The sequence below is a fragment of the Kogia breviceps genome, chromosome 5 (assembly GCF_026419965.1).
Source record: "Kogia breviceps isolate mKogBre1 chromosome 5, mKogBre1 haplotype 1, whole genome shotgun sequence".
Taxonomy (NCBI): Eukaryota; Metazoa; Chordata; class Mammalia; order Artiodactyla; family Physeteridae; genus Kogia; species Kogia breviceps.
The window spans coordinates 149019094-149037828 of record NC_081314.1 but is presented as its reverse complement, the minus strand read 5'-3'; the positions used below and the strand labels follow the sequence as shown (position 1 = coordinate 149037828).

At 51.7% G+C, this 18735-nt stretch overlaps 1 protein-coding gene across 12 annotated transcripts in view; it reads right to left on the bottom strand.

Moving 5' to 3' along the window:
* Positions 1-18735, bottom strand: part of PCBP3 (poly(rC) binding protein 3) — a 215203-nt gene that overhangs the window by 27438 nt on the left and 169030 nt on the right. The window lies entirely within an intron of this gene.

Genomic DNA, 18735 nt, shown 5'->3' with positions numbered 1-18735 from the left:
CTGTCACCTTGTATCCGCCCATTTCCCACACATTGGTGCCAGAGTCCTCCCCTTTTTAATCTCCTTAAAAAGCCAGGAGATTACAGATCTGTGCTCCCTTTATGTCTAGAGTCAAGATTCCTTAGTTATCCTCATTCTAAAGTGGATTCAGCCTCTATTAACTAAACTGCCAAACAGCTGAGTGTCCCCCTTTACAAAGTTTTCAGAAAATGCTTTACATCCCATATCACAGGTCCGCTTGTTGTATAATTTCTGCAGTGTATCGGTTCAGCGCTTCGCCCCACCAGGCAACATTTAGGCTCTGCTTTAAGATTTACAGGCAGGGAATGGTCACAGTAGTGGACCTGAAGGACGGTTGGAGAGCGAGGAGGTGCGCGTGCGGGTGACTCAGCCTGACTGTGTGGAGGACAGAGCCGAGAGGCCCCGCCCAAGGTCTGCACAGGGTCCAGGTCGAGTTCAAACGATCGGAGCGGCACCAAATAGACACGGCTCCCCGCCACGCAGACACCCTGCAGCAGCCCTGCAAAGCCCTTCCTAAGCTCAGGGTGCGCGCCAAGGCTAAGGTACCTGCGCCAATGAACCGGAAGGCGGGGGGTCCAGGCGGGGACGCAGCGCCTCCTTTTTAATTAGAAACATCTCCTCCAGGCTCTGGGGCCATCTGTTATGTAAATGTCTCCAGCCCACGCTGGAGAAAGTGGGTCAGCGAGCTCCAGGGGAGCTCCAGGCTGCAGGCTGTCAGCCGCCATCAGTCACACGGGCCAGTGAGCGCCGGCCTGCTTCATGCGGCCACGAGTGGGTATCCCAGGCCTCCGTGGACCCTGGGCGCAGAGGCAGCCCCGGGGGCTGTTCAGGTCAACCGGACTCAGTACCCCTGACCCTGAAGAACCCACCCTGAGATGGCAGGCGAGGGGCACCGGGAAGGTGGGGGCATCCTCTGGCTGTCCCGCCAGGGCCCGGGACACCTGCCATCAGAGGCCACCCCAAGTGTGCTGGGCCTGCGTCCCACCTCTGCGGCTGCCGGGGATGCTCTGCAGGAAGCAGCAGCTGCACTCCTGTGGGTACAGCCGTCCACACCAAGCCAGGCGGCCAGCTCACCAGAAAGAACCGCTTCCTGTGACCCACTCCTCCCCACACTCGGTGTCCAGAAAGCGGCCGATCCCTCTCGCCAGCGAGGGCCCTTCCTCCCGTCCTCCTTGTGCTGGGGATTTAATGTATTTTACTCTACTTGATGAGAGGAAGAGGAGAAGCAGACATGGTCGCCCAATGGGGCCTGGCAGGGGGCCCCCGTTCTCGCCTCCCCCCTCAACCCCCGGAAGCCCGTCTAGACCGTGGTTCAAATGCCTCTCTGTGCTGACACCATCCTCAGACGCGCCTGAGCCTAGACCTCACCCTGCGCCCCACTCCCTGGGCACCCTGACGGGTGCTTTCTGTTTTCTGGCGGCCGCCCCCAGTCCACACGTGCGGAGACGGGCTGTCTTCTCTGTGTCCTGCTCAGGCCCAAGACCTGGCACGATGACCCCTTCTCCGACCCCCCCCATTCGTTACCAAATCCTGACACACGGGGGCAGGGTCCGCAATTTATTCCTCTTTTCCAGTGTCATGAGGAAGAAGCTGGTGGCATGGATTTAAAATCTTACTTTCGGCCTAATACAATCTTTAGTTCTATAAATTTCTCTCTACATGTGGCTTTCATTGCATCCCACGAATTTTTATATTTGTGCTTTTCGTCCACTCATTTCAAAAGACTTAATTTCTCTTTTGATTTCTTTTTTTTTTTTTTTTTTTTTTTGTGGTACGCGGGCCTCTCACTGTTGTGGCCTCTCCCGTTGCGGAGCACAGGCTCCGGACGCGCAGGCGCAGCGGCCATGGCTCACGGGCCCAGCCGCTCCGCGGCACGAACCCGCGTCCCCTGCATCGGCAGGCGGATTCTCAACCACTGCGCCACCAGGGAAGCCCTTGATTTCTTTTTCGATTCATGGGATATTTTGAAGTGTGTTATCGAGTTTTCAAATATTTGGAGATTTTCTAGAGAGCTTTCTTCTGTTGATTTCAAATTTAATTGCATTACAGTTGGACAGCATATTTTGTGACACCTGAGATATTTTAAATTGATTGAGAATTGCTTATGGACCAGAACGTGGTCTATCTTGTGTGACTGGGTGGCATGTTCTACAGATGTCAGTAGAGCAAGATGGCTGGGCATGCTTTTCTGTCCGCTTATCCCAATACTGAGTAGGGATGTTGACGTCTCTGACTGTGATTGTGGATTTGCCTGTTTCTCCTGCAGTTCTATCTTTTTCTGCTTCATGGATTTTAAGCTCCATCGTGAGCATCGTAACGTCTAGCACTGTTATGTTCTGTGGATGAGCTGACCCCTGTACCACTATGAAAGATCCTTCTTTATCTCTGGTAATATTCTTGACTCTGAAATTTACTTTGACATGAATACAGACACCCGACCTTACCACTGATTCGTGTTAGCGTGGTGTCTCTTCTTCCATCTCTTATTTTTAATGTATCGGTGTCTTTGTATTCCAAGTGGGTTTCTTAGGCAACATATAGTTGCCTACAAGAAACTTTTTAATCCTTTTCGACAATCTGCCTCTGAATCGGGGGCGCTAGGACTGTGCACAGTGTTGTTTGTTAGCGTTGAGTTGAGGTCTGTCAATCATCCCACTATTTGTTTGTTAGGGTTGAGTTGAGGTCTGTCAATCATCCCACTATTTGTTTGTTAGCGTTGAGTTGAGGTCTGTCAATCATCCCACTATTTGTTTGCTGCTGCTCCCCCGGGTCTATGTTTCCTCCGCCACATTTTGGATTAACTGCATACACTTGGTGATTCCACCTTGTCTCCTTCGTTCACTTACTAGTCTCCACTCTGGGTTTTGCCACCCAGGCAGTGGCTTCAGGGCTTAGGCACAGACCTCTGACCTGACTCAGCTCGGGAGCTGCGGCCTCGCCGCCTGCCGGCTGCAGAACAACCTGACAGCAGGGCGTTCTCCTTTCTCCTCGCGGCCTTTGCCCTGTTACTGCCACACATTTCGGTTCCACCTATGTTATGAATCCTACGGTACTTTATTTTTTAAAACGTAAGCAGTCGATTCTCTTTTAAAGGGATTTGCAGAATAATAAGTGTCTTTCATGCTCAACCATGCGGCTCGGCTGTCGTTTTTCTTCTACCGTAAGAACCTCCCTGAACATTTGTGTGGGGCAGGTCTGCTGGTGATGAGTTCTCTCGCTTCTTTTGAAGCCTGTCTCACCTGCTGCAGAATTCCAGGTGGGCCGCGCTGCTCTTCCCTCCTCACCGCACTGTGTCCGGAGGGTTCGACGGCAGTCTCCCCTTTGTCCTCTGAACATAACCTCCTTTTCTCTAGCGTATTTAAAGGTGTTTCTCTTAATCACTGGTTCTGAGCAATTATGTTATTATTCTGTGCCTTGTGTTTTTGCTCTTGGGGCTTCATTGAACTTCTGGGATCTGCAGTCTTAGAATTTTCATCAAATTCGGAAAATTGCAGCCACTGTTTTCTCGAGTATATATTCTGTGCCCGCCCCCACGCAGGGAGGGCCTCCACCTGCAGGCATGTCAGGCTCTGCCCTCTGTCCCTGTGTCTCACTCCGTGAGGTGCCATTTCTCCTCTGACTCACCGGACGGGCCGCTCTGCCGTGGACCATCCAGTGCACTTGGCATCTCGGACGCTTCAGTGTCACCCCCAGAAGCCAGGCCCGCGTCCTTTTCTGTGTCATCCACGTCTCCACTGAACACGCTCGACCTTCCTCTTGCTTCCTGAACACAGGCTGTACAGTCATAACGATGACATCAGTGTCCGTGTCCTCTGGTTATATAACCGTCGTCGTTTCTGGGTCGAGGGCCAGGCAGTGGAATGCAGGCCTGACACCGTGTGACAGTGACGACAGCACTTCCCGTGTGGGTCACAGAGTGAGCGCCGGCAGCGCCTGGCACCTCGGGGGCACCACAGCCGACACCCACCAGCCAGGGGTGCAGGAGGAGACCCAGGCGCTGCCTCAGACGAACCTGAAGGCCCGGCCCGGCTCTGCCCGATTCCGCGGGCGGGATCCTGCACATGGCCAGGGTGCCCTCCTCGGTTCAGTCTCATCTACAGGGAAATCATCCAAATCCGACCACCTGCTTCCAGTGCACGGGACACACAAATCCATTTCGACCGCTTTGCTCGGCTCCTCGGCTGGAGGACATGAGTCACCTCGTCCCGCTGTCCCGCTGACGCAAAGCCTGGGGCTAGAGATAAGGGAAGGGCGGCCGCAGGGACAAGGCCCGGGATGGGAACCCGCAGTGCACGTCTCACATTGGCCCTGATCTCTCCTGTGCAGAAAGCCTGCAGGCTTCCTGCCACAAAGCCCAGTATCCCCGGCCGATGTCGCCCAGCACTGGGAAGGGACACTCAGTCCACGTCTGTGGCGTCCCGAGGAAGGACTCCGGCTTCCCTGGTGTGGGTCCTGCACTGAGGTCCCCGGGGGACCAGGGCTGGGAGCTGGCCTCAACGCCCAGGCAGGGCGGAAGCAGCCACGTGCTACATCCACGTGTAAGAGAGCCCCCTGGTTTTCAAGGGCATCTGCCCCAGGATGCCAGGCTGGAGAGATCTGGGGGGATGGAGGCAGGTTTTGTGACACTGCAATCCCCCGTGTCTCTATAAAACCTCGTGTCCTTCCCTCAAGGACTCTGGGGCCACGGATGGGTGTACACTCAGAGCCGAGGGGCACGTCCAGCAACACGTATCTGCGGCCATTTCCAAGTCCTGCCGCTTGCGCTTTGGTGAGGAGACTAAGATTCAGGCGAGCGGCCGGGGAGAGTGGCGCTGCGATTCCCTCGGGAGGGAAAACGGGCCGATGTGACACTAGGGGGAGCAGCCGGAGGCTCACATTCGCTGCACGGCCCGGCCGACGGTCCCCCCACTCAGATCTGGGCAGGATGGGGTGGAGGGCAGAATCCTGACGATTTCTAAACATACCCCAGGCTCGGGCGACCGGACTCTTCTCCAGTCAAAGGAAACACACACAGAGGGCGTGGGGTCTGTGCCGCCGTCACCGGCAGTCGCGGGGAGAGCTCGCATCTGCCGAGTATGCTCCCCTCCCGCTGGGCGGGCCCCGCGGCGCCTCCGAGCTGTCCGGCCCGCACTCTGCTGCCCCCTACCAGCCACCACCTCTCGGTGTCCAAAGAGGAAGCAGGAGAGAAAGGTACATTCAGGAAGCAAACGTAAGGGCTCTTTGACATGCGAACTTTATAATCATCACGTGTACAGATTCTGTTCACGTGTGTGAAATACACTCATTTACTTTTCACTTAAAACTCCTGGTGGATTTAAGAAGTCAACATCAATGGGTGGCTCTGGGTAAACTGCTGAAGCTGCATTTAGGAAGCTGGCAGGAGGGTGAAGTTACCTGTGATGCCAAATTCCTGGTCACTGCAGAGGGCGGACCATCCTGCTGCTGAGCAGCCATCCGCACCGGGAAGCCTCCTGAGCATATGCCTCTGATGGCCCCTCCAGGGACACCTGCCTGGTGAAGCCACGCAGCACCCCCCCCCCCACTGTGGCACAGCCCTGCTGGATAGGGCACAGGAGACGGGGTGTCAGAGACCAGTACCAGAGCCAGTGCTGGCTGCTCCCGCCCCTGTTCTTTCCTACACGAACACATAAATGCAAGACGCAGGTTGAAATTTGCCTCGTAGGTAATTGGTAATAAATAAATTTGTTAATTCAACAAATATTTCCTGGCAATTACTAAGCTCCAGGCGCTGTGCTGTCCTACAAAGAGAAGTAAACAGGGCACCTTCCTGAGGGAGGGACGGGCCTGTCAAGAAATCCTTATGGTGATACGGGAGCCAGAGGAACGGGAGGAGCGCTGGGCTCACGTGGGAAACACCCCCACCCAGTGTGGAGAGCCCTCTGGGTGTCAGTCACAGGCCAGGACGAGCCCTCAGGCAGCAGCACCTGGGGGGCTGTGAGTGCTCCGGGGGGAACTCTGAGAAGGACTGTTGCCCCAACTCCCAGAGCTGCCCATAGGGCAGTGGCTACACAGTTCATCCCCCCCCCAGGAAGGTGGTGTACCTGCAAGATTCAAGTCTGGGAAAGGAGACGCTCATGCACCTGGTATCCCAGGGCTTAGACGGTGGCCTAGGGCTCACCTGGCCGTCTTACAATGACAGAGCTTGGAGGCCTTGGCACTGAAGTCGAGGTGTGTGTGCGCCACCCCTCGGGGCCCGATTCAGGAGACCCAGGTGGTCCTAGAAGCTGCATTTAAGGTTCTCCAGACTCCTTTTGAGCAAAAGGCCGTGTTTGGGAGCCACTGAGCATAATCTCCACCCCAACCCTTCCCCAACTCCATCTGTTAGGAATTCTGGGAGGCTGCCAGTAATAGGAACCAACCAACCACATAACCCCGGGCCTGCTTTTCTTCTTTTGTGAAAGAAATCAGGAGGAGGCAGTGAGTTGGGGGCAGGGCAGACGCGGAAGGTAATGGTGAGGAAGTGAAGGCAATGCCTCCTTTCGCAAGCACAACGCCTACGTTATATGTATATAATGTAATATCTGGGCAACACTGAAAAACCGCACAAAGGGGATACTCAAAAACACTGTCAATTAGTCAAAATGGAATTATTAAAAAAATGTTGAGTAACCCACAGGAAGGCAGGAAATAAGGAAACAGAGAAACAAAACATAGGGAGAACAAACAGAAAACAAAAAATGAAACAGCAAACTTAAGCCCTAACATCTCAATAATTGCATTAAATGTAAATAGTCTAAATTTACCAATTAAAAAAACAGAATGGCAGAGAGGATTAAGAAAAATGACTCAACCATATGCTGTCGATAAGAAACTCATTCACTTCAAATAGAAAGATGTAAGCGGACTGAAAATAAACTCATCGGGAAAGATGTGTCACACAACCACTAACCAAAAGAAAGCAGGAGTGGCTATATTAATACCAGATAATATTGACTTCAGAGCAATGAAAATCATCAAAGATGGAGAGAGGCATTACATAAAGATGAGTCAACCCGTGAAGAAGCAATAGCAAGCGATCCTAAAAGTGTATGAATCAAACACGAGAACAGTAAAATACGTGAAGACCGACAGAACTGAAAGGAAAAATATAGAAATCCACAATTACAGCTGAAGATTTCAACACTGTCTCAACAACCGAAAGAACAGCTAGGCAGAAAATCAGCAGGGATATAGAACTCACACCACCATCAATCAACTAACTGGAACTAGTCCACAGTTACAGCACATCTGGCACCAGCAGAACACACACAGAATGTATACCCGTGCAGAACATATCCTTGGCCATAAAACAAACCTCAACGAATTTAGAAGACTCAAAATCATACGGTGTGTTCTCAGATCACAAAAGAATCAAACTCTAGAAATCAATAACAGAAATAACAGAAAAATCTCCAAGCACGTGGAAACTAAAACAACACCCATTTAAATAATCCTTGGGTCAAAGAGGCAATCTCGAGGGTTATAAAAATATGTTGACCTGAATGTATAATGTATACTTGAATAAAAATACATACCCGAATAAAAATACAACATATCAAAAATTGTAAAACACAACTAAAGCACTGCCTAGAGGGAAATTTATAGGACAAAACACATATATCAGAAAAGAGAAAAAGTCTCAAACCAATAATCTAAGCTCTCATTTGAGGAATCTAGAAAAAGAACAAAATAAATTCAAGCAAACAGAAGGAAGGAAATAAGACAGAAATAATTATAATTGGAAACAGAAAAACCAGAGAAAATCAATAAAATAAAGAGCTGATTCTTTGAAAAGGTCAATAAAATGGACAGACTTCTAGGACGACTGACAAAGAAAGAAGACAAAACATCATCATAAGGAATGAATCAGGAGCTATTGCTAAGACCCTTGCATACATCGAAGGGATAATAAAGGAACACTAAGAACAACTCTACACAAATAAATTGACTAGATAAACTGACCTACTCTTTGAAAAAGACAAACTACCACAACTCATCCAATATGAAACTGATAATTTGAATAGCCCTACATAACTGTTAAGGAAATTGGGTTCGTAATCTTAAAACTCCCCCGCAAAAATTCTCCAGATCCAGATGGTTTCACTAGAGGATTCGACCAACAGTTTTAAGAAGAATTAATACCAGTTCTACATAATCTCTTTCAGGAAACGGAAGAGAAACAGTTTTCAATTCATTTGATGAAGCTAGTATTAGCCTGATACAAAAATCAGTACAAAAGATGGTACAAAAGACAGTACAAAAGGAGAAAACTGCCCTCAAGAATATTGGCGCAAAAATCCTTTAAAAACATTAGCAAATAGAATTCATCAGTATATAATAAGAATTATACACTATGCCCATTCTTCCAGTGATGCAAGGCTGGTGCAGTATTTAAAAATCAACTCGTGTAATCAATCATATTGAGAGACCTAAAGAAGATATCACTTGATTATATTGTGCAGAAAGGCACTTGACAAAATTCAACACCCACTCGTGATAAAAACTCTTAGGAAAAAACACAGGAATAGAAGGGAACTTCCTCAACTCGATAAAGAGCGTGTACAAAAAGACCTTCGTCCAACATCACACTTAGGGTGAAATCCTTTCCCCTTAGAACAAGGCACAACATCTCTCCTTTCACGGCCATTACTCACACAGTCGGGGGAGTTCAGTCAGTTCAAAAAGGCAGGAAAGGTAATGAGAGGAAAAGATAAAATTGTCCCTATTTGCAGATGGCATGAACTACTTAGGTGTAAATCTAACAAAACGTGTAGGACTTACATGCTGAGAACTACAAAATGTTGAAAGAAATTAAATATCTAAATAAATGGAGAGACAGAACACAGATTGCCAAGACTCAATCATAGTAAAGATGTCAGTTCTCTCCAAGTTGACATACAGCTTGAACGTAATTCCTATTAAAATTCCAGCAAGAATTTCAGAGATACAGACAAGATCATTGTAAAATCTATACGGAAAGGCAAACGAACTAGAATAGCTAAAACAATTCTGACAAAGGAAAATAAAGTAGAAGGAACTGGTCTCCCCAGTTTCAAGACTTATTATACAGCTGCTGTAATCACGGCTGTGGTGTTGGTGGAGAAGATCAACGGAGCAGATACAGAATCCAGAAACAGACCCACACAAATATGCCCAACTGATTTTTGACAAAGATCTAAAAGCAGTTCAGTGGAGGAAAGACAGCTCTTTTTCAACACATGGTGCTGGAGCACCTGGACATCCGTAGGCAAAAATGGACTTTTTGAATTAAACTTTATACCTTATATAAAAATTAACTCAAAAAGGATCACACACTTAAATGTAAAACGTAAAACAACGCAACTTTCAGAAAAGAAAAGGAAAAATCCTAAGGGTCCATGGTAGGGCAGAATTCTTAGACTTGACACTAAAAGCGTGATATACAAAAGGGAAAACTGATAAATTAGATGTGTCAAAACTAAAGCCCTGTGCTTTGCCAAAAATCATATTAAGAGGATGAAAAGACAAGCCAAGACTGGGGGAGAATATTTGCAAACCACACACCCAACACAGAACTAGTTTAAAGCATATATAATGATCAAACCCGACAGTAAAACCGAAACAATCCAATGAGAAAACGGGCAAAAGGCATGGACATTTCACCAAAGAGGATAGACAGGTGGCGAACAGGCACACGAGAAGATAGATGTTCAGTATCATCAGGGAAACGCAAACGAACACCGTGGGAGGGGCCATCGCTCACTTGTCACAAGGGCCAAAATAAACGGCAGTGGCCACACCAAGCCTGGAGAGGAGGCGGAGCAGCGGGCAGGCCACTCGGATGCTGCGGGGCTGTGGCCTGCTCACCTGGAAGATGGCTTGGCGAGTTCTTAAAACACTAAACACGCAACTCCCATTCGACCCGCTGGTTGCACGCCGGGGCGTTTATTATAGAGCAGTAAAAATGGACGCCCTCACGGAAGGCTGTGATCGAATTTGTAATTTGCCCAAAACAGGAAGCAGCACCTTCATCCAGCGGTTGGTGAGCCAGTCACGGCGCCTCCCTGCCGGGGGCAGCGCGACAGGGACGGCACACGCGGAACCTGCTCCGCCACAAAGCGGAACAAGCTGCTGATGCCCTCAGCAACAGGAGGAACCTCGGAGAATTAGGCCGAGGGAAAACAGCCAGTCCCCAGAGCTCACACACTGTATGACTCCACTTACGCGACATTCTCGAAATGACAAAATTGCAGAAATGACCAGATCGCTGCCTGCCTCGGTCTCTGCTCCGCCGTCCTCCACCCAGCCTCGCGGGCCTCCCTCCCTGCGGCAGCCTGAGCTCCAGCCAGCCCGGGGTCTGCGGCCTTCTGCCGGGGGCACTCCCTGCCAGGCCTCCACCTGCACCCCCAACCGCTAGCGCCCCCTCTCTCCTGCGCCCCGTGCCACCACAGCCCCGGCCTGCGGGCAGAGGACGCGTTTATCTCCTCCACTCAACGCGGAGCCGGCAGTTCCCAGCACCATTCCCGGGCCACCGTGGGCAGAAGCCCATTCACTACCTACTTAAAGACGGGCTGAACACGTGCAGTGGACAGCGAACCCAGGTCCACTGCTGGGGCCTCACAGGCTATTCTGGAATCAGAATTTAGCGATTTCTGAACTCAGATACTCATGGAACGTCCGAGGTGATATTTCCATTTCTCCCCACAGCCACTCTCGTTCGTTCACTTGGTCGCCAGTGAGCGTCGGCTGTGTGTTGGGACGGGAGGGGCTCCCCGGGGACACACACAGCTGAGGGCAGGACGAGGCCCAGCTTCCGGGCAGAGCGGGACACACACAGGGGCCTCCTCCCTCCTGGCCAGCTGGGGACCCTTCCAGGCTGCATGACCTCACCCTCCTCCCTCCCAGGCTCAGGCTGGTTTGCAAACCCGCCAGTTCCCAGGAGAGGGCAGAGGAAACACTCACGAAGGAACATGTCTCGTGCGGCCAACAAAAGGATGCAGAAAAGCACCAGGAAGCAGCGCAAACCGCGGCCAACCAGCTGCCCCTCTCTTCCACATTCTCTCTTCCACATTCTCTCTTCATCTGAGTTGGTCCGATTTGAAGAGTGAGTTTGTTTTCACTTTCGTTGGTTTCTGGTCTTGTTTTATTATTTCCTCCCTTCTGCTTGCCTTTCCTTTTCTTTTAGTTTCTTAAGGTAAAAGCTTGGATAATTGTTTGCAGACGTTTTCTCGTGTTAGCATTTCATACCATAGGTTTCTCTAGAGGCACTGACTTCCTTGATTCCTACCAATTTAGAGATGTGCGTTTATTATATATATTATATATTTCCCAATATTCCAAAATATTTCCTAAATTCCTTTGATACAGCACGTTGACCACATTATTTAGAGGTGCGTGTTTTGATTTTCAAGTATTTTGAAAATTTTAAGTTACCTTTGGTTACTGATTTCTAGTTCAGTTTCACTCTGGTCAGAATATATACTTTTTGTGATTTCAACTGTTCTAAGTTCGTTAGGCTTTTGTTTTTCTTACACAGAGCATGGTCCACCTTGGGAACGCCCTGTGTGCCACGAACGTGTCCCTCCTGCGGCCAGCTGTGGTGTCCTGTAAGGCCACTTGCCCCGTCAGTCACTGAAAGCGCAGTTGAATCTCCAACTACAATCGTGAAATTATCCTCCTCTCTGTTCTATCAGGTTCCGCCTCGCGTGTTTCGAGGTTCTGTTAGGTGACGTGTGTACATTTGGGGCGGGTGTGTCTTCCTGGAGAACGGACGCACAATGTCCTTCTTAGCGCGGTCACCCTCTCGTCGGGAAGCCTGCTTCTTCGGATATTAGTGTAGCCACTCCAGCCTGGTTTTGATCAGTGTTCACATGACGTATCTTTCTCTGTCAACCTGCCAAGAGCTTATATTTCACGCTGGTGTCTTGCTGGCCGCACACAGATCGATCGTGCTTTTTTCCCCATTCTGACCATCTCTTACTTTTAACTGATCTGTTTACACAATTTACTTTTTATATTTCAGATTTAATAACTGTCAACTCTAATGTCTGTGTATTATACATGTGTGTTGCATAATTATGAAATAATTTTAGATTCATGAGTAGCTGCAAAGATAATACAGAGTTTCTGTGTGCCCTTCAGCCAGCTCCCCTCTGACATAACTGCAGTGCATTAGCAAAACCAGTAAGGGACACTGGCCAAACGCTATCACCTAAGTGGCCCCAGTTTGTACACGCCCTTCTTTTGGTGTGTGGGTCTATGAAGTTTTATCACGTGTGTAATTTCCCTAACCACGCACACAAGTGGGACCACCCTGCAGAGTTCTGTAGGCGGTCCCTTCACAGCCGCTTACTCTCCTAGGCAAGCCCTGATCTGTTCTGTGTCACTACGATTGTATCATTTCAAGAACTTCATATAAATCCAAACAAACGCACACAGCATAATACTGCCCTTGAGGTCTAGAACTCAAGTTTCTGTACCTAACGGAAGTCTGTCCATCTTGATGGCTGGGGTGCACGGCTGCACCCCGACTTGTGCATGCAGTTACCCCATGAAGGACATCTGGGTTGGTCTCGGCCCTGGTGGATTACAAAGAAAGTAGCTGGCAAAAACAGGGTGCACGTTTTTGTGTGATCACAAGATTGCATTTTTCTGTGATAAACACCCAGGACTGTGATTTTTTTTTTAACTTTGTATGTTATATTGGAGTATAGCCGATTAACAATGTTGTGATAGTTTCAGGTGCACAGCAAAGCACGACTGGGATTATTGAATCATATGTTAAGTATACCTTTAACGTCTTAAGAAACTGGCAAATTATTTGCGGGAGCAGCTGTGCTGTTTTCCACCCCTGCAACCGCCCGCCCACCCCGTGCCCCTGCCCGGGGCAAGACAGACCCAGCGCTCTGTTCCCGTCAGCACTTGGGGGTGTCAGTGTTTTACTTCAGCCAGTTTTATAGACGGTGGTGGCGTCTCCTTGCGACGGAACCTGCTTTCTCCTAACAGCGAATGGTCCTGAACATCCATCCAGGTGCCTATTTCCCATCTCTTCAGCCTGTTTGGAGAAGTGTGTGCTCAGGTCTTTTGTCCGTCTTCTAACTGGACTGTCTCGTTTTCTTTCCGTGGAGGTTAAAGGGCTTGGCCTTTATGCTGTGGACACAGCCTTTTGCTGGATATGTGATTTACAATGATTGTCTCTGAGGCTCTGGTTTGTCTTTTCATATCTTAACAGGATCTTTCATGAAGCAAATGCTTCTAATTGTGAGGAAATAGAAATACAAGTTCTCAATTTTATCTTCTATGACTTCTGTTTAAATTTTTTATCTTTTATGAGCGAGGCTTCTTCTCCTATATTCTCTCCTAAATAGGTTATAATTGTAGATTTTACATTTGGATATTTGATCCATTTTGAGTTAATTTTATGTAAGGTGTGAAGTTCAAGTCAAGGGGGTTTTTTTGTTTGTCTGTTTTGTTTTATGCATTAGCCAATTGTTTCAACACCACATTTTGAAAAGACTGCCCTTTCTGTATTAAATTGCTTTATTACCTTTGTCAAAACTCAGTTGTCCGTGTGTGTGGGTGTATTCTTGACTCTATCCTGTTTGATTACGTAAGTGCCTATCCATCCACCAATACCACAGTGTCTGGATTACTGCAGCATTACGGTGACATAAAATTACTCCAACTTCAATCTTTTAAAAAATGCTCTTGGTTTAACTAGTTCCTCTGTGTTTTCACATAAATTTAAAAATCATCTTGTTTGCACCTACGAACAGTCCTGCTGGGACTCTGACAGGAGCTGCATTAAACCTGCAGACCCACTTGGAAGCACTGGCACCGTTACGCTGAGTGTCCTGGCTGTGAACTTGGAGGGTCTCTTATTTAGATCTTTGATTTCTCCCATCAGTATTTTCTGGTTTTTAGCACACAAATTCTGTGAGTGTTTTGTTACGCATACAGCAAGTATATAACCTTTTGGAGTTCCTGTAAATGGTGTGTTTTGAATTCTGGTTTCCGAGTGTTCACTGCTGGTATATATAGAACAATATTGACTTTCGTATGTAGACCTTGCTTTCTCAACAACTTGCTGATTATTACGAGTTCCAGGAGTTTTTCTGGTAGCCTTAATGGGATCTTCCAGGTAGACAGTCGTGTTTTTTACAAATAGAAACGGTTTATTTCTTCCTTTCCAATCTGTATGCCTTTTCTTTTATTTACTTGTCATATTGAGCTAGCGAGAACTGTGTCCTCTGCTCAGCAGGAGTGCTGAGAGCAGACGTCCTTGTCTTGTTAACGATTTTAGGGGGAAAGCAGTAGTTTTCCACCATTAACTATGATGTGCGTTGGTAGGTGTCACTTACTCCATCGCTCCAGAACCAAAACCTCATTTGATCTTTTATATTGAGTCAATTGGCAAAATCTATTTATAACCAGTACTACTTAGTGAAATTCTGATAAAGGAAATTTTCCAATCATTCTTTTTTAAAGGAATATTCAAATCAGAAGAATTCCAGTACAATAACCGCTGCCCTGATAGGACGTAGCGGTAACGTGCAGCCACCGGCCCGCACACGGCACGCAGGCCGGCACTTACGCAAACGCCCTCTGTGCTAACACGGGAGGGCCGGGCCCAGCCCCGTCTTACACATGAGTCCCACGAAACTGAGCGACCGCAAGTTGGCTCCAGAACTCGTGCTCCTGACCAGCAGGCAGGTGAACTCGCCAAACACACACCAAACAAACAAACCGACAGCATTTGTTTCAGATGCGAAGCAGGGAGACCCACGTTTGAAGCGGCACGCGGCGCCCGAGCCCCGAGGCACTCTTCTGGGTGGAGGGCCGGTAGACTCGGACGTTAACGCAGAAGCCGTTTTACAGCAGCCACGCTGCCTACAGGTGCAGCACCGTCAGCGCGCGGTTTCTCGCCCGGAGACGGGAGCTGCAGGAGTCCTGCCAGCCAAGTGCCATCTGAGGCCCGCGCGGCTGCCGCGAGCGCACGGCGGCTCTGCCCCGTTAGCTGTGCTTCGTCCAGCTACGCCCAGGGCCTCAGCTGTGCCGCGGAGAGACCGTGGAGGGGCCCTGGTCGGGGAGGGCCCACACACTTGATTTACCCTGTTTAACAGCTCACTGCCCCATCAGGCTGCAGGAGGCCAGCGCTGCACAAACCCACAGAGCTTCTTGGCTGCTTTTGTCTCCTGAAGGACTCACAGCGTGGAGCATGTCCTTGAGGCCGGGGAGGGGGGGAGATTTCTGCGGGAAAATGCTCTCGCCGGCCTCGGGTAACGTTAGAAGGACGTTCGGGCCGACACGAGCCGACTTCAGTGAGCACCGCACACAGCCTGCCGGCTCCTCACTCACGTGTCCGGACAGACAAGCGCGCCGGCCCCTCACTCACGTGTCCGGACAGACAAGCGCGCCAGGCTGGGGGGCTGGCTGCCCGCTCACCTCCCTCCCTGCTCCAGAGGCCGTGGAGCACGGGTCTTTCCTCCTCTTGCTGCGAAGGTGTGGGCTTTACCCAGGCATCCTCCTGTCCTCCATCTGGGGAAGTGCCCAGGGTCTAGGGTGTCACCTACATCAGAGCGTATGGCTTGCAAACATTCCGATTATTTCAAACACCCCATTTCAAGATTAATAACACCTCTGTTGCGGAGATGGCGGGACTCCCTCGGACCCAACTCTGGTCCTGCGGTGAGGCCTGGGTGTGGACTTGACCCTCCCAAGGCCATGGCTCCCGGAGCCCGACTTCTCTGTGCGCCGGCCGCTGCACACGGCAGGTGCTCAGCCTGTCTGCACGCCGTTTGCCTTCCCCGGACCCTCTGGCCACAGCGGGAGGCTGACCACGGCAGAGACCGTCCATCTAACACTCGGTTCCTAGCAGGGCCTGTGCTGGGGATGCAGGACCAAGCGAGGAGCAGCCCTCACCCTCCAGGGCCTCAGTATGGCGGACAAACAAGCTGCAGGCTGGCCCGCTGGCCGTCCAAAAGGCCGAGTCCGCGTTCAGTCCCTCCCTCGCCCCTCGGCCGTGTGTGCTCCAAGTAGGTCGGAGAGCCGAAAGCGCCTCTTCTTGAGAGGAGAGGACAGTCGCTCACGGCCTCCGGGCCAATGGGATGTGAAGGTCCCGAGGCTGGGGAACGGTCCCTACGGGGAGTGTGGGCAGCCTCCCTCCTGCCCTCGCCCTGGACGGGGGATGGGACATCTGGACGGGGCGCCAAGTGCAGGCGAGCCGCGCGTCAGGAGAAGTCACAGACAAGGGCAGGAGCGCACGGAGCCCGCCCCTCGGGCCTGCAGACTTGTGCTCTGCAGGCGTCGGTCCAAGAACAGCTTGAGTTTTCTGATGTTGCGTGACTTGGCCCGGTGCAGCGGACTGGAGGCCGGCGGGAGGGAAACAGCAGGGATGGAGCCGTGCTTATCCACCCCACCCCCACCGTCCCGCGACATGTCCCTGCACGTGTGTGTGGTGGGCGTCTGCCCAGGACGTCAGGATGAGCGAGGGGCCCAGCACAGCACGGAGGGTAGAGGCAGGTGCAGCCCAGCCAGAGCCCCCGGGAGCCTCCAAGGCGGAGGCACAGCCACAGCCATGCGGGCAGCAGGCCCCTCACTGGGGAACCGGTCCTGCCGCGGGCCAGCAGTTCCCGCCTCTGATCAGCTAGGAACTCTGAGTCAAATATTAACAAACAGAACCAGCAATGCTGGAGGACCACTGATCACGACACCTCAGTGAGGTTTACACCTGCAATCGAGGGGTAACTTAACACCGGGAATTCTGTCAACATGATTCATAAGTTAAAAGGTTAATAAATTAAATAATCGTACAAACAATAACAATACCTAAAGCTGATACAACGTCTACCGTGTGCCAGGCGTAGCCCTCCCTGCAGCCCTGCCAGGAAGTGCCCCTCCATTTCACAGACCGGGTGCGGGGCAGGCGGCTGGGGGCAGGCAGGGGGCTGGGGCGGGAGGCCAGGGCGAGCCGAGGCCTCAAGCTGGAAGCGCAGAAGTGGGCCCCAGCCCCGAGGCACGTGCTGGGAGGCCCTGAACGCACTGCACAGCCTCCCTGGCAACACAGGACAGGAGAAGCGCCTGGAGTTCGGTCAAGACCATCTGCCCCCAAAAAGCAAAGCACTGGTTTCAGGCCTGTGCCCCGGGCACCATTTTTTACTGGGGAAAAGGGGGACACAGAGCTCTCATTTCCAGCTTCTATCACAACAAAGGGACACAGATGGTAATTTATACCAAGAAAAATGCGGGAATCAGGGAATAATTTTAGATAAACATAACAAAAGAAAGGGTGTTGCCCTGTTAGCGTGAAAAGCAAAAGAGGCCAAGATTAGTTGAGCTTGTGAGATTTTTTTTTTTTTTTTTTTGCGGTACGCGGGCCTCTCACTGTTGTGGCCTCTCCCGTCGCGGAGCGCAGGCTCCGGACGCACAGGCTCAGCGGCCACGGCTCACGGGCCCAGCTGCTCCGCGGCACGTGGGATCTTCCCGGACCGGGGCACGAACCTGCGTCCCCTGCATCGGCAGGCGGGCTCTCGACCACTGCGCCACCAGGGAAGCCCTCATGAGATTTTTAAGGAGAAATAAAACCCAACGAGTTACGAGGAAAAAGGCTGGCTGGGGGCACTCTGGTCAGGGTTCCCTCCCGGAGCTCATCTCGGATTTGAGGTGGTGTCCGTCACAAGGCGAGAACAGAGCAGGGCCCCACTGCCCGACAGGAACATACTCCTTCACTTAGTAACCAGGGGCCCAAAGAGCGCCCTCGACCCCTCCCAGGGCCGCTCCCTGGGCGGCAGGCAGGCTGGCCAGTCCAGGACTTGCCTGAAAAATGTCCTCAGAGAAACGCACCCAGAGCCATCCCTCCTCTCCAGGCTCCAAGGAGGGGAGGGGGCCTGTCCTGGGAAACCCACCTCCCACCAGTTCACACCGGGAGGTTGGCCTCCCCGCCACACAGAGTCCCTCAGGGCAGCACCCCCCCCCATCCTCAGGACCCCGTCAGGACCCCGGAGAGCAGGTGGGGAAGGATGCTGAGGGCAGGAGGCCCGAGGCCAGAGCGGGGCTGGGGTGGGGGGAACCAGAAACGTGAGGACTCAGCCCTCCCAGGAGGTGGGCCCTTTTCTGGGTGCTGCCTCCCCAGGGCTGCCCAGGTGAGGGTGCCCCAGGTGCCAATGGGGTTCCCCTGTCAAGAGGGCGGCTTCTCTTTCCTAAAAAGACCCAGGGTCACCTCGGCCTCCAGAGGAGAGCAGCACTGGGGGCAGGATCGCCAGGGGGAGGCCCCCCCCTGCAGCTGACACCCCTGATGGGCTTAACCCCCCGAGTGCAATCCCCTGACGGCCCGTTAGTCCCGCAAGCCCCGCGCGGTTCACTCCCTGCAAGGCCTGGCGTGTCCTCTGAGCGGTGCTGGACGAGCACAGGCAGGCGTGTGCACGGAGGGGCTCCCCGTTTCCACCTCCCAGCCACCAAGGCGGAGCTGTAAAGCCAAGTACAGATGCGGCGCAGGTAACCTGCACAGCACCCGGGCAGGCTCTAGCTCCCGACCTTGGCCGGGAAGAAGTGGGTCCCAGGAGCGTCGCAAGACCAGGACTGGGGGCGGCAGGGCCTGAGCTGAACAGGACAGAGGGCTCGACCGAGCTGCCGGAGCCGAGCCCCGCCCAGCCCGAGGGTCCCGACGGGGCGCGGCCTGCGAAGCCGGTGGGCACTGTCTCCCGTCCCGGCACCCCTCACCCGTTTCCCCAGCACCGG